The 10587-nt window shown below is 33.4% G+C and overlaps 1 long non-coding RNA gene across 2 annotated transcripts; it reads right to left on the bottom strand.

Moving 5' to 3' along the window:
• Nucleotides 1-1096: 1096 nt before the first annotated feature.
• On the bottom strand, nt 1097-3438 carry LOC110935196. 2 transcript variants are annotated; one of them, XR_002588940.1, is made up of 3 exons: nt 3168-3438; nt 2430-2549; nt 1097-2012 (listed from the first exon to the last, which is right to left on the bottom strand). It is a non-coding gene; the product is annotated as an uncharacterized LOC110935196 (long non-coding RNA). The 2 variants fall into 2 exon arrangements; XR_002588939.1 differs by having other exon boundaries at nt 1097-2549.
• Between the last annotated feature and the right edge of the window lie 7149 nt (nt 3439-10587).

Below are 10587 nucleotides of genomic sequence, written 5' to 3'. Positions count from 1 at the left end.
TGTGAGTCTAGTAAGGGTATTTTTGTGCAGGTTGGTTCATCAACCACCAAGTTTTCTTAATTGCTAAGTTTTCTTATTGATTATTACAAGTTTTGTCACGCTCACTTGGGGTTTTGATTACGGGTTTATTCGGGATATTTTTGAGGACTGTTACACATAAGAAGAATGTAAACAAGAATAAGTTGTAAAAGAACTTTGTAAAAACAGAAAAGTAACCTCCTTTGGACATCATTTCTAGAGTTGTACCACCTTGTTACACCATGGTGAACATTGGGTTTCAATCCTTGATGTTATCCAAGATCTTTGAAGCAAGAATTCATGAAGAAGAGAAAGGAACGTGAGTTGGAAGCTCACTTTTGAACTTAAATGCAATATGCCCTAATGTTGTAATTTCAGTAGTTTGAGAGTGATTTGAGTGTGGGAAAAGTGAAATGAAGGTGTGGGATGCTTGGTTATATAGTGGTTGATCAGGGTTTGTGTTAAATGAAGATTGAATGTGATTAGGGAAGAAAGGAGGTGAGAAAAGTGACCAACCCGAGTACACAAAACAACTTTCTACGGATCAAGCCTCCTCGCGTCGCGCGAGGAGGGAGGCATGGGTGGTCGTGCGATGCGACACCTCATTATGTCGAAACTTCCTATTTTTGTTCAAGTTTGGCCCCTATACTTGTTTATTATGTTATTTTATGCAACAAACTTGTATTTTAACATGTTTTTAAGTATAGTAAGTGTATGTAAGCATGTCATGAGTACCGTGTATGCATGATTGATAATTCAGATGTATAATAAGTCTTGATTTTGCATGTAAACATGTATTTGACGATTGATTGCACATATCACAAGTATGATTCTAATACGATTTATATAAATACGGATTTCCACTATTATCGAAGTCTCAGATTAAAAGATTAGAAATGAAATACAAATACAAGTTTCTAAATATAGAAAGTACAAAATATGAAATGTTACAATTATCACTCTATATCTCTCAGACACCCTAAGACCGTCAACCGTGTATCTCTCTATGCTTACATAATCAAACTTTGTTGCGAATTCATTCACAAGTTGGAGCCCAACTTTTTCCAGACCAAATTCCTTTTGCGTAAGATGCTCTCTAAGGTTGATAAAAATGTCATGTCACCGAAGAACATAGACTGGGGGGACAATTCAATTGTGTCATCATCTTCTTTGAACTTGTACAACATGGTCATCATACTTACAGCTGCGTATGGTAAGCAAGTATTACCTTCTTGTTCCCAAACCTTGGTATAAACGTCAGCTATACTATAGAAAAATCCGAACTTTTATGGATCTAAGTATAAATGTGTAAAGAAAAACTAGTGAGATGCAACACGCATTACATTGTCATAAGCATTTTTACAAGGTTATCAGAGCATAATACATGTGATGTTTCCAAAGTAGTGAACTTTAGCATCCTTGTTATCCTGTGTTAGAAACCTGTTAAATTCACTACCCGTTACATCTCTTATACTTCCTTGATGTACTTTTCTGGTGGTAACAAGAGGATATCCAAATTTAGGATACTTATAATTCGTTTAGAGAGACTGAGAGGTGATATGAACCCTAGACAAGTGATTTTACACACTTCCCTAGATACTAGATTGTGTCATGTTTGGAGAGTGATCTACGATCCAGTCTTAGGTCTAGATTATTGTATTTTAAGATTCTGATAGCCAAATCTAATTATCCAATCCTGAGAGCTGTAACGAGCTAACATAATTCTTGTCAAGGTAGCTACTTTCTCAGCACCTGATTTCACCTATATTCGCTGTCTGCTTGCTATGCTTTCGTAATTGCATTCGTACTTGCTCTAGTTAATAGAAATCCAAACATCCACTAAATATTACTAGACTATGACTCGATATCGGTTTAGTATCGAGAGACGCGCCATTATGTCCTTGGATTGATACTCGGTCTTACCGACTTTATTATATCACGACCGATACACTTGCAGATTGTGTGTAATTGAGTTAGTCTGACCATTTAATTTCCTGTTTTCAAATTTATTCAAACATTTTACACATCAGTAGGTGTAGAAGTATTAATATAAAAATGGTTATTGAATTTTAATAATCTTAAGTTTCACCTGTTGGTCGATAATAATCCGAACTTTAAAAATACCCTCCAATGATCCCAACTTGTAAAGGTTTGGCCCCCATTGATCCTTTTCAAACATATAAGAATTTGGTCTACTCCATAGATTCAAGTACATCTGGAGACTCCTTAATTGATTTAAGTGCACCTATGTTAGAAAAGAATCAATGAGGGCCAAATTCTTACAAGTTGGGATCGTTGGAAGGAATTTTTAAAATTGGGATTATTATCGACCAATAGATGAAACTTAGGATTATTAAAATCCAATAATCCATATAAAAAAACATTATAAAATTGAACTTTTCAAAACTTACATGTTAAATCTCAAGAACACGACATGCTATTAACTTTCTTTAATGGATGATGTTGAACAAGACACCATTTAAGGTATGCTCGGCAAGTCTTCTTATACCTCATGCTTGTTATGAATTTGTCTATAAAAATTTAGCATCAATATGATTTCATTTATAAAGTTTATTATATTTTTTAAGATAAATATAAATATGTTAATTTGACTTTATCTACTGCATATAAATTGCTTCGATGACCTCAAGTTATAATTTTTGAAACCAACAGTATATATAAAAGTTATATGTTGCATTCATATCATGTTATTCGATAAGTAATTAACTGTCTCCTTTTTTTAATCATAATATATTATATTTTATTTTATCCATAGTTTAAATGTAACGTTTTTCTTTTTTAATTTTGAATTAATAGTGCAAAGATTTTAACAACACTGTCTCCTTAGTCTTTAGAAAATATTAAAAAAAAATTTGAATTAGTATTAATCAAAACACTTTTATAAAAGTTATATGTTCCATTTATATCAGACATTAGCTGTTAACAAATATTGATAGAAGTCATAATTATTTTATTTTTTGAATTAAACTCTTTTTTATAAAACTTTATATGTATACATACAAGTATAATGGCTACAAGTTGAGCTGGGTATTTCTCTGGGCTTTAAGAATTGTGACAACATAAGAAAAGAAGTAAGCAGAAAAAAAATAGTTATAATCTATGCTATAGGCATAGATTGTGTTTGTTACCTGAATTCTTAAAAAAGAAGTCGTTAATTGGACCAGAAGTGGTGGCAAGCGTCTATGGGTCTGGCTTGCATTTAGTGAGGTTTACCGGAGTTATACTCGCGAGAGAATGAGAAGTGGAGATAATGGAGGATGGTGCGACGAAAGGAGCCCAAGATGCGGTTATATGGATTCAATGGAGATGGGTCTGGTTTGTCTTTCAAATAGACTAAGCAAATACAAATTATCAGTCAAAGAACACACATTATGCGTGTGTGTGTGGGGTGGTTGAGGGGATCGGAATAAGTAAGTTGTGCTCAAATCACATGATTATCGGTTCATTAAGTACTAGAGATGAAATTGTACTGGTACCGTATCGCATAATAGGATATCAAAATTAAGTTAAAACTAAAACCAAATTTTGTACTGTGTATGTTCAGTTAGTACCATTCTGGTACGGTCTTGATACAGTATCGATATGATACAGACATTTGATTCAAAATTTCTCATCCCTAGTTTGTACTTACAACTTCCTAAAAAACAATTTAATTTAACTGGGATTTATTCACGGATTTAACTTCACCATTACAAATGAAAACATTATAAACTAGTATTCAGCCCCCGCGTTGCAGCGAGGGGGCGTAGAACTAATGTGCTACAAGCACGGAAGAGGGGGGGGGCATGTTAAGTAGAAACAAACAACGACCAAAATTGTGAAAAAAAAACGTAAAATAAAAACATGAATTTCTAGCACCACCCGACTCACGTGACGTAGAACGTTGACGAAACGCATTAGAAAGTCAAGGGGGTCAAAGTGATATTGTATATAGTTTTTAGAAAATGGAGGCAAAGTCGACCATTTTGAAAGTTGAGGGGAAGGATAAAAAAACTTTCACTAAAAGAAAAAAAAATCTGATGGGATAAATGTGATCACCAAACACCGTGTTAAGTAGCAAACGAATGATGACCAAATCCAAGAAAGAAACAAAACAAAAACACAATTTCTAATACCAAGTGACTATTGTAACGTTAAAGATAAAAAAACTAAACTCATTTAACTTTTATGATAAAAAAATAAAAACTCAAAACTTGAATAAGGTTAAAAAAGAAGAAAAAACAAACTAAATAATAAAAATTGTCAGTATTCCTCCTAATGTGAGAAATTAACGTTTACACTTAAACAACAAATATATTAAAAGTAGGATAGGGATATGGTAAAAAGTGTCTAAAATGTGAGAAAGGTAAGAAGTGTTTTAAACCATTGAATATTTGATCTAATGGTTGAGATCAATAGAGTATAAAATGTAAATTGTGTTTTAATTAGAAGGACCTTATGTAAAATTAAAGGGCAATAGTGACTTTTCCAACGTTTCAAATATGGTAACCGTTTCAAAACCCCCATCAATCTCCTATAAATCAGCGAATTTATGGTAACTGTTTCAAAACCCCCATCAATCTCCTAAAAAATCAGCGAATTTCTCGTACTGAAATAAATTCTTCGATTTCCTTTACAACAACTTTTTATAACACTATAAAGAACAGTATATTACATGATAAAACACTATAGGAAGATATAACACTATCTGTTTACTGTAAGACACTATACATAAATAGAACACTGTTGATGGGGGATAAAACACTATGAAAAGGAACAATATATTACATGATAAAACACTATAGGAAGATATAACACTATCTGTTTACTGTAAGACACTATACAGAATAAAACACTATTGATGAGGATAAAACACTATGAAAGGAACAGTATATTACATGATAAAACACCATAGAAAGATATAACACTATCTGTTTACTGTAAGATACTATACAGAATAAAGACTATTGATGGGGATAAAATACTATGAAAAGGAGATTAAAGATACCTGTACATAATATAACACTATTGACTGGGGAATATAACACTACAACAAGAACTTACCGTAAACAATTAAATGTATAGAACAAATCGAATTCGAATCACATCTCTAATATATCACCTGATATTTTTGGCAGTTATCTTTGGAAATTAATTAATTGATAAGAATGGATAATTACTAATATACACTTTTGAATTAATTAAGATAAGGGACACTTGTCATTCCCAAATTATTTCTCACACTTCTCACAAAAGTTGGACTTTTTACAGGATCCTCTACCATTAAAAGTATATATGTTGAAAAAAAATTCAAAAAATATATTTTTATTGTGTAAGAATAAAAGTTGTTGAGTAGGAATAATGAATATGTCGTTAATGCTAACGTAAAATATACATATTACTACTTATGTGTACTATGAAAATTATATGTAACTCGTAGTTAGAAAACCTTACTTTTAAATTAAACTAGTGGGAATGTCTGCTCATTGCCGCAGGTAATTATGTTTTTTTTTCCTGAAAATTGCGTGATGGATTTCACATAATTTATTTTTAAAACCAATTGCTAAGACAACTAATGTGTCATTTCAAAAAGAGCAATTGAGTATAAACAAAATAATTATAACTTATAAATTAGCAACATGGTGGTGCTATGGGTTGTTGTACATGGTGCTTTGGGTGTATTTCAAAAAATAAATTAGCAACATGGTGGTGCTATGGGTTATTGTACATGGTGCTTTGGGTGTATTTCAAAAAAAAATTGGGGTCTGCTTGCTCTTCTCCTTTTGATTGGCTAATTTGGGAGGTGGTGTAGTCCTCTGCCTACTCATATGTGTCTTGCTTTTTCTCTCTCCCAGTTCTTGAAAATCAAGTCTTGAAAATCAAGTCTGAGGCCCTTTTTCTTTTGATTCACAACATCTGCACACATATAGTTAGAGAGAGGGAGAGAGAGCCAGAAGAAAGATGGCAGTGGCCGACATGGTGGTGCAGGGCGACGACCATGGCGGCATGAGGGTGTCTGGCAGTAGCATCTGCGGCATGAGGGTGTTTGGCAGTCGCATGCCGCCGGTTGCTCCTTGGCCCTGGGGTGTGCTCCGGTGACCAAGTTCTCCGCCGGCAGTGATGCCGCCGGTTGCTCCTCCCCCTTCTGCCTCCGTCTCTGGTGATTTTCTTTATTTTTTAAAAAGCTCCATTTTTTCTTGATTTTTGGCTATGGTGTCTGGTTAATCTGATTTTTGTGGTTGTGATTGATTTTTGTGGTTGATTCAGAGAAATTGTTGATATTTGTGGGTGAAAACTTGATTTAGAGAAGGTCAATCTGAATGTTGATTTTTGTGGTTGCAAACTTTGATTTAGAGAAACTGTGGCGAGTAGTGGGTTACAGATCTGTACCGACGGTATAGAGCGTATGTTGGCTACGGTGATGGTGGTTAATATGTGTGACAGTGACAGTGGTTATGGCGCGTGACGGTGATGATGTTGTCATGGTGTAAAGGTGGTGATGGTCATTGTGGTGAGGGAGCCGCTTCCGCCACCGCCAAACCCTCTTGGTAAAAACCAATACGGTTTGTATTCCATTACTTCTTCAATCTTGATGCAAGTACAAAGAGGGTAAAGATAAATTTGAACTGGAAAATGCAAATCTTGATTTGGTAGTAACTTTTTTATGTTATTACTGAACTCCAAAAGAAGTGGGGTTCTTGCATTTGGATTATTTGGTCATTATTGTGTGCACACAAGCTGTTCAACGAAATGCCTGTGAGAGATTACTAGAAGAAAAATTCAAATCTTTCAGTGGGAGATTTTGTGTGTCTTTGTATGTTATGTTACCCTTAAGAAACAAAGGTGTGTGAACAAATTGGATTGTTATGGTGTGATGATGAACACGTATTTATGTGAGCCTGCATTTCATTTAGGCTCTAAAACTATGATATGCTCGACATAGATTTTGGCGATGATGATAAAAGTAAAAAATAGGGTGTTGTTTTGGCGTGGCAAACGTTATCCTCAAACTAATATTTGCAGCCACAACATTCGTACTATTCTGAGCCTAATTAGCGGTAAAAACAAATCGTTTAACCAAATCGTTTTACTAAATTTGAAATTTTGATTATCCAGGGAACTGTTAACAGTGTTTCATACATCCTTGATATATAGGTCAGGCGGTGTGACTATGGAAGAATGATGTAATTAAACACTTATGGCCTCCCGACCGCAACGCAGCGGGGCTTTAAATCTAGTTGATATAAAAAACAACAATCACCAGGGCCTTTTTGGAGAGCGCAAAAGACAAGTTGTAACCATTTTCTCGTGAGTTAGTAGTTTTGGCCTTGTTTTAATCTTTCAGGTAACATTTTTGGTTCAAAAGTAAATAGATTAAACATGTCGAAAATTGACCCTGATATATTCAACAATTAAAAATACATGAATGAAAAGGTTAAATTGGTTCGTGTCAAGTGCAAGCTCCATGTTCTCACACACAAAGAAACATACATATAAGAACCCAAATGCATAGGAAACACTAAAAAATGCGGCTAAATGGGTCAGGGTCTTAGCAGGTACATATTCGTTAATCGTGGCAATGCTTTTATGCCACAATGGCTTCCAATCCACCAGTAGCTCCAAGACCATGACCAATCATCAACAAAAACAAAAACATTCTTTATAAGATTCGAATCTCCAAAAATCAAGACATTACCTATAATTTCATATAGTTCATGTACATAACCCTAACCAACACAACTATTGAACATATAAATGAACTAAACTAAACCTGGTGTATGGTGACCTGCAGACTACCGGCGTTGTCTGCAACTTTGCGCGCGTTACCGACTGTAAGTCGCCTGAGAAAGAGAGAAAAAGAAAACTGAACTGACATATCCGGCATTGATGAATAAGAAAAAAATTTGTAAACTTTAAAGTAGGGGTGTTTATGGTCTGGTTTTGACAGTTTTTAGATCAAATTGTGAGTCAAATCGTTGGTAAATTTTTTATTATCGAAAATCAAAACCGAGCCGTTAAAATTTAAAACCAAAAAATTATTATCAGCTTGATTTCACGGTTTGAATTCAATACAAGTTGTCATAAATAAAGCATGAAACATATATAAAAAGTTCTCCAAAACAAAACTGCCAAAGTACGTTAAACAAGTTATATAAGCACCAAAAAGAACAAAGAAATTATGATACATCCGTTCATAACTTATATATGAATGTGAAATCAGCAAATTTGACTATGAGAACACGACTCTATTGAGGATGAGAGTTGGGTTGTGAGTTCACTCCAAATAATTAACCAGTTTTATTTATCAAGCTCAATATAAACAATTTAATATATATCTAAAATGAAAAAAAAAATAAAAAGTAAATATATTTTAATCATGATGTTTTTGTTATGTCACGTATATTGTTTAGGTTAATGTACAAAGTACTTATTATTACTGGTGTGGTTATGAATTCGGATAAAAAATAGTAAAGAATTCATGTCGAATTTTAAAGTTGAAGCATGGTATATTTGACTCCAATAAGTCAAAATTCTTTGACCCTTGTACAACTAATGTTGATTTCAACTCTTTAGGTGATAGTAAAAGAAGCCTCAGAGGCTATACAAGATTCCGGTAGGACCTGGAGAACCTCAGTTTATGGTACCGCGCCAGAAAATTCAACTCGGATACGATCTTTTATGGATGGAAGTGTTTTCAGATCACCAAGAAACGGGAAGGTAATTTCGAATATCAGTCTAGATATTAAACATAGAGTAATATGCCATTTTCATCCCTGATGTTTGGCCACTTTTTGCGACTTTCGTCCAAATGTTTGTTTTTACGCATCTGGATCCAAAAGGTTTGAAATCTTACCATTTTCATCCGACCTGTTAACTCCATCCAATTTTCTCCGTTAAATGAGGGGTATTTCCGTTGACATTTCAACAGAGAAAAAATGGATGGAGTTAACGAGTTGGATGAAAATGACAAGATTTCAAACCTTTTGGATCCAGATGCATAAAAATAAACCTTTGGACGAAAGTTGCAAAAAGTGACCAAACCTCAGGGACGAAAATGACATTTTAGTCTAAAATATAAGAGAACAAACTTTCAGATTTAATACTAAGTTATGCACAAAATAACAAGTAGCTCAAACAATTTAGATAACTTTCAAAATGTCACATTTTAAACAACTACAACTATTGACCAAATTTGTGTTGACCACTAAAAGTATAGAAACACAGGATATCTATTTTAAAGAACAGTTTAAAACAATGAAGTTTTAAACTACACTGAGATGTTGAAATGTTTGATACGCAGATGATAATTTCACCTAGACCTGCTTTAGCGGAACAAAGAGTATTGAGTTGTACAGAGGTGCTAATATACAAAATGGATGAAGTCAGCCAATCCGTTAAGGTATGTATTGATTAAGTAAGCCAATCCATTAATGCTGAATCGGTTGCGTTAGACTTAACTTGGGAACCATGAGAGTCCTAAACCAACAAAAGTCATTCAAAACTTTGTAAATCTTCATGTCATCTTCCCAATCTTTGAGTGCATCAAATTCTTTTAGTCCTCAAATCATTTGTTGAGGATGGGTTACCCTGAAATTTCTTTAGTATTTCTACCATTTTATTTTCTAAATATTTTTTACAGTTTAATTTCCTTAATAATAATTTTTAACATCAAATTTTGAATTGCATCTTTTTGATTTTTTTAAGTGAAACTGAGAGCTCAATTCCTTCAAATAACTTGGTAATTTGTAGGATTACATTGTTTTATGACAAATTCGACACTATGGATCACTATACTTGTAAATCATGTTTTTTGTTTTGCTACTTACCAAAGACTAGAGAAAATTGTAGAGGATGCTCAATCTCAAACTACCAATGAAGGAATGAAGGAGTGAATGAGTTGTGCTTGTTTGATTTCAGAGAACATAAATTGAATTGTTTTTTGTATTCTATAACATTCATTTAAATATTGATGGTGTATAAAATATATATTCAATTCCTCATTATATTGCTAAAATCATGGATTAAATCTTTGAAGGCTATAATGTGATTAGATTTATAACTCGATAACTCAGAGCGATCAAAACAATGATAATGAACCTAATCAGAGCGAGTACATGTATATTTCTATATCAATCATTACGATTAAGGCTATGGAGTATGGATCATTATGGTCAACTCATTTTGATATAATTTTGGATAAATGTGATGATTTAGTGTCTAGTATTAGCTTGGTATACTGATTTTGGGTGATTATCGTATAAACACTATTAGGGTTTATTGTTCAGGGTTAAGAACTTTAGCAGTTATTGTTGATTACTTGATTGATGATGTTATTAACGATGATACAGGGGTTAATGAAATGTGATCACAGTTAAGAACTTTGATTGTCACTTAGATTTATACAAGGGTTAATGAAATGTGATTGATTTTGGATCCTACGGTTGATGGATTGTGTGTATATGGGGCATAGTCAAATGTGTGTGTTTTTTATACAATGCTTAATGAAATGTGTTCATAGTTTAGTTAGATTGTCACTTAGATTGTGTCACAATCAACAACACTTAGATT

Source organism: Helianthus annuus, chromosome 4 (assembly GCF_002127325.2).
Source record: "Helianthus annuus cultivar XRQ/B chromosome 4, HanXRQr2.0-SUNRISE, whole genome shotgun sequence".
NCBI classification, from domain to species: Eukaryota; Viridiplantae; Streptophyta; class Magnoliopsida; order Asterales; family Asteraceae; genus Helianthus; species Helianthus annuus.
The sequence above is the reverse complement of the archived record's forward strand: the minus strand, read 5'-3'. Positions and strand labels throughout refer to the sequence as shown.